The following is a 6,386-nucleotide window of genomic DNA, read 5'->3' as shown; positions in this document are numbered from 1 at the left end:
ATTTATAGCATTATAGTATTATATATTATTTAAATTTATAATATATAATATTTATACATTGTATTTAATATATAAATATTACATATATTATTTAAATTTATATTATAATATTACATATTATTTATAGCATTATAGTATTATATATTATTTAAATTTATAATATATAATATTTATACATTGTATTTAATATATAAATATTACATATATTATTTAAATTTATATTATAATATTACATATTATTTATAGCATTATAGTATTATATATTATTTAAATTTATAATATATAATATTTATACATTGTATTTAATATATAAATATTATATATATTATTTAAATTTATTACATATTATTTATAGCATTATAGTATTATATATTATTTAAATTTGTAATATACAATATTTATATATTGTAATTACAATATATTTGTAATATTTATATATTGTATTACAATATTTATATAATATTTATATATTGTAAATATTATACATTAAATTCACACCGTCCTCCGTTAAATAGAAATGATCAAAGGAGTAACAAATTTATTATTCGCTTTGCTTGGGTTATACTTAAATGTACTTTTTAAAACTGGGAGGAATATTGCGGAATTTTGTTGCGTGGCAACAATAAGAGGAAGGAAACGAGGCCAAAGCAGAAGAAGGATCGAGTCGAATCGAATCGATGAACGTGGACGAGTCTCCCGGCGGCGGCCGCATCGTTACTTCGGCCCGTTTCCGTCGAGAGACGATCGGTATCGCGCGAGCGCGCTTGCTTTCGTGCAAAGGGGTGGCTTTCTTCGCCGGTTAACAAGGAAGCAACAAAACCACCGAGCTTTCCGCTTCCTCTCTCTCTCTCTCTCTCTCTCTCTCTCTTTTTTTCTTCACGTAGGCGAATGAGAATGAGTCGTCGAGTGACTGGCAGAACAGACGACGCGGTGCAACGCGGTGGATGAACCCTTTTAGCAACAACGAGCACCGATGTATCAATCCCGCGACTTTCTTCTCTTTTGCTCCAATAATTCGAACCTTTTCGTTTCTTCTCGTAGCGAAATGTTTCCACCCGAGAAGCCGAGACTCGTCGAATGAAACTTAACAAATCGTGGAAATTTTGTATATTTAACAGTATATTTTCAGACACTCGAGTAATGATTTTTAATGAAACATATCAAGCTTATGTTCCTTTACTGTATTTCTCTTCTTATAACTTTCTCTTGTACATTGAACTTTAATTTCTTTGTTACAGAGTTAACTTTCGTTCGAAGTATTTTTTTTTTTTTTATTACGTTAGAAGCTCGTGAAAAATCGTTTTCACACTTTTACACATTCTGTTCTGTATTATAGTTTCTGAAATGACACGTAGAAAATGGCTACTGAGGTACCAAGAGGGTTAAACTCTCCACCACCAGAGTGGAACCATCGTTTCTTCTTGTGGACGAGCATTATGTAAAAGCGCGACGGTTTATTTCGGCACGAGGCAGCTAAGGCCACGTCTCTCTCATTATCAGATCGCGTGTTCACGAGCCAGCAGGACGAACGACGAGCCACCGTTGCCTCGATTAACTGGCCAGTGGCCATTTTTTTTCCAATGATCGATGCCCTTTCCAACTGGATTTCGCGTTCCTTCGGGTCGACGGATCTGAATTTCGTCATTTTCAGTGATCTGAACAGTAAAACATCGGACCAAATGGACAATTTTATTTGTCCCTTTTCCGATTTCTCATCTGAAGTGTGACATTTGTTTACCAAATGTAACAAGAAATATATCATAACTCGTGTAATTCACGTGTGCATCATGAATAAAAGTCCACAGACTCGTTGTCGTCACATCGAGCTAGAAAAAAAAAAAAATGGCACCAGACGACGTTTAGCGGCTAAAAATTAATTTCAACACTGGAACTATTGGCGACTGAAGCATAAAAATTCCATCAGCGCAAGGAACATGTTTATAATACGAAAAAAAAAGAGCACAAACTTTTACTGTTTCATTGTAAATCCAGAAAAACTACAACAGGATAAATTGGTCTTTATTCTAAATCGGCCTGTAACTACCAAATTGGCTTGGCAATAGCGTTGAACGACGAAAATCGACTTAACGACTTAGCTGTCAGACAAAACGCGAAGAAATTTCCTCCTCCCCGTCTGAGGGTTGAAATTAAAATAAAAAAAAAAAAAAAAAAAAAAAACAAAANTCTCGTTCACGCGAGACGTATCTCATCGGCCGATAGAAAGGTCTAGGTCCTTAGGCGATAAATAAAATAAAAAAAAAAAAAAAAAAAAGAAACAAAGATACTCAGTCAAATAATCGAATACGTCCGTCTTCCACATTTTCCGTTTCGCCTCGTTAAACGCTTACTCGAACACAGTTGCGAGGACTAAACGGCAGATAGGGACAACGCGATAAACCACTCGATGAAAACACGTGCCAATAACTGCGCGTGCATTGGAAAAACGCGAGCGTCCGCGTGTGGCCATTGTGAACGTTGGCATCGGGCGTCGGCCACACGGAGATAAATCCCCCCTTCCCTGTCGCGAAGACAATGATCGTATTAGAACAAAGCTGCATTTTCCGACGCTTGTCCGAAAGATATTGCACGTACCGCGAGCCGTAACGTGGTGGAAAAGTAAAATGGTAAAACGGCGGCGTACGGAGTGGAAGAATGGCAGAAATCGCCTGGAGAACCGGTTAGAAACTCCGTTGAACTAACGCCATTGTCCATGGAGACAGGTGGCGGCTGGTAGTAATGTGGGAACGACGCGACAGTTTGATTTTCGCGACGGCGAAAATCTCGGGAGATCCGCGCGTTTGAAGTTTCGATGGATTTCCAGGGATTTAAATGCAGGGAGTTTCACCAGCTTGTGCGCTGGCAGCCGATTGCGGACCATAACGAGTGACCGAGCCGCGTTTGCCGCTTTCCTTCTCCAACACGTCGGTCTTAAATGTTTTAGTAAAACGTTTCGTTAAAATTGTAACGTTATATATTTTAAGTATTTTAATAAAATATTTTATTATATAATAATTACATTATAATAAAAAAAAAATTATACAATATTAATATTGTAATATTATTAAATTTTATTATTAAATTTATATTAATATTGTTAATATTATAATATTATTAAATTTATAACATTATTAATATTATAATATTATTAAATTTATATTAATATTATTAATATTATAATATTGTTAAATTTAAAACATTATTAATATTATAATATTATTAAATTTTATAATATTATTGATACAACTGATAATTCAATATCAAGAAATGTGCAACTAAATTAGTGAAAATAATTAAATAACGTTCCCTGTAATTAACTAACAAAAATGTGTAAATCACAGTGATATTTATATCTCGATTTAACAGAATCTAATTTAACAGAAAACATCACGTTTACCATCACCTCGTACGTCACAATAAAATCATCTCCCCACTGAACGAAACACACGTGAAATCAACTTACACATTTCCCACAAACGTCGAACAACGATCGCGCATCCAATAAAGTCGAAGAAAAGAATCACAAAAATGAAACCCGGCGAGACACAACTGTAACAATTACAGCGAGTCACCGTATCATAATTGTAAGTAACAATTAACCACACGGTGATGCTACAGTTGACCGGATTAAAAATGAAACACAGTGGAAGAACCGGGTGGCCGCCGCGAGGAGCTGTCACGCTCGATATAAGGACGTCATAAAAATGCAAATAAATATGACAAAGGGTTACAATCGCTGGCGAACGATCGCCGTGGCTGAATAGCTGCACCGATATTTCTCCGTATCGAGTGGAAGCCACTCCGGTGTCATCGGCAGAGACGGTGGAAAGAAAAGGGACGAGGAGACGGGCTGGCTTATTTAAATAATAACGTCGGTGGCTGAGACTTTTAAGAGCTCGGCTGTCCGATCCCGCCTTACATGGCACGACAAGATTAGATAAACAGCAGGGCCGGGGAGGACGCCTCTCTCCACCTGGCCTCTCCACGCCTTATATCACTTCGAAAAAGGCACTTTATTCCTTATTCAAATTAGTCGATGGCTGCTTTGAATACAGGCCCCGAATACGCCGGCAGAGCGCGCACGCCTTTTAAATATCCCCCGTGGCCACCGGCTATTATAATACAAAAGGATTTCTGGAGACGAGCTTCCTGGATCTCGCTCGCATCGCGAATAATTAGAAGAAGAAGAAGAAGAAGAAGAAGAAAAAAAGAAAAGAAACAGAAGAGAAAAGGAGACAGAGAAACTTGGACGAATTTTCGTTCTTCACTTACCGACTGGCTGGTCCCCTCTGCATCGAGTTTCCTGAGATTGTCTGGAAAACAAACGACGAACAATGAGATTTTGGCTTTGCAAGTTAATTTATAATAAAATGATAGATTGTTACAATATATTATATTTATATATACATAATGAATAAATGTATTATATATATAATGTAATAATATATATATATAATAAACAAATATATTAGATAAACAAATCTATCAAATATAGATAATATTATATTATAATAAATGTAATAGTGTAATGTAGTAATAAATGCGGTAATAAATTTAGTTTTATAAATTAAATTTCACATTATATTTTACTTAAACATACATAATAAATAAATATATATTATATATAATATAATATATATATAATATTATATTATAATAAATATAATAGAGTAATGTAAAGTATATAGTAATAAATACGGCAATAAATTTAGTTTTATAAATTAAATTTCACATTATATTATATTTACATTGTATACATAATAAATTTCATATTATATTATATTTAAATACACAAATAAATAAATATATATTATATATAATATAATATATATGTAATATTATATTATAATAAAAATAATAAGGTAATGTAACAATAAAGTATATAGTAATAAATACAGTAATAAATTTAGTTTTATAAATTAACACATTATATTATATTTATATTGTATACATAATAAATAAATATAATACTATATATATTATTATATATAATATAATATACTATATATAATACTATCATATTATTATAATATTCTAATAAATATAATAGAGTAATGTAGTAATAAAGGCGGTAATAAATTTAGTTTTATAAATTAAATTTCATATTACATTATATTTAAATATACACAATAAATAAATATATATTATATAATATATAATATAATAATATATATATAGTATTATATCATAATAAATATAATAGAGTAATATAGTAATAAATGCGGCAATAAATTCAGTTTTATAAATTAAATTTCACATTATATTACATTTAAATATACATAATAAATAAATATATATTATATATATAATATAATAGTATATATATATAATAATAAACAAATATATTACAATATTATATTATAATAAATATAATACAGTAATACACATAATAATAAATGCGGTAATAAATTCAGTTTTATAAATTAAAATTCACCGTTGGTTATAGTAACACGTATCTCTCGACTTCTCGAGTTGCGAAGGAAAAGAAGAACAAGGTGAAACAATCGAATAACGTGTCGATTGCTAACATTATTAACGAAAACGCGAACAAACGTGGGGGAGAGGGCAGCTGTTCGGCCGATCGACGAACAAATGGCAAGCGAATGGGATTTCCCATTGTGGATGACTTTCACCCGCGTGTCCGTCTAAACTCTAAACAAAGGAATCAAAGCCGAGTGAGTGGTTGTTGCCTCACGAGTTCCTCCTCGACGTTGAGGGAAAAGAAACGACGCGGGACAGCGGAGGAGGGGGAGAAGGAGGCTCAACCTTGAACCCTTGGCGGTAGAGGTGAGGCTCAATGGCGGTCAGACGGTCCCGTGGAGTATCGTTAATGAGTTGCCACATAGGAAGAATGTGTACACACTCGAGGCTCGTTGCATGCCTCCGGTTAAACGCGAGGAAACGGTCCCTATCAGATAGCCAGGCTCGCGTTCGTACATACGTGCGTGCGTAAGCCTCCCCGTTTACTGCTTTCGGAAACGGCCGGCATTACGTATGGTAATTCTCTAATTGCTTCATTTCAATCGGTCGCCGCCGGTTTTCCACATCGTGCGGGAAATAACCTCTCTGTGACCCGGTTCTCTTGCGCGAGATGATCCCGTAGGTTAACACTCTGGTCTCCTCCGTCCATTTGACACGTGGGGTTTTTGCTCGTTTTTGTTTTTTTTTTTTGTTTTTTTTTTAATAAAATGTAAACATAGACGTAAAATTTTTTTTCTAACGTGTATATGGTATTATATTATGTTGTGTTTTGTGTTATATTATATACGTTTATCGACGTAATTATATATGATTATTATTATTATTATTATGTATATATTATAACATTTGTATACGATATTGTATAATGTATAATATTATTATTATTGTAATGCATATATAATATTAAT

The sequence above is a fragment of the Frieseomelitta varia genome, unplaced genomic scaffold, assembly GCF_011392965.1.
Source record: "Frieseomelitta varia isolate USP_RPSP 00005682 unplaced genomic scaffold, Fvar_1.2 scaffold_133, whole genome shotgun sequence".
In the NCBI taxonomy this organism is placed as follows: domain Eukaryota; kingdom Metazoa; phylum Arthropoda; class Insecta; order Hymenoptera; family Apidae; genus Frieseomelitta; species Frieseomelitta varia.
The sequence above is the reverse complement of the archived record's forward strand: the minus strand, read 5'-3'. Positions refer to the sequence as shown.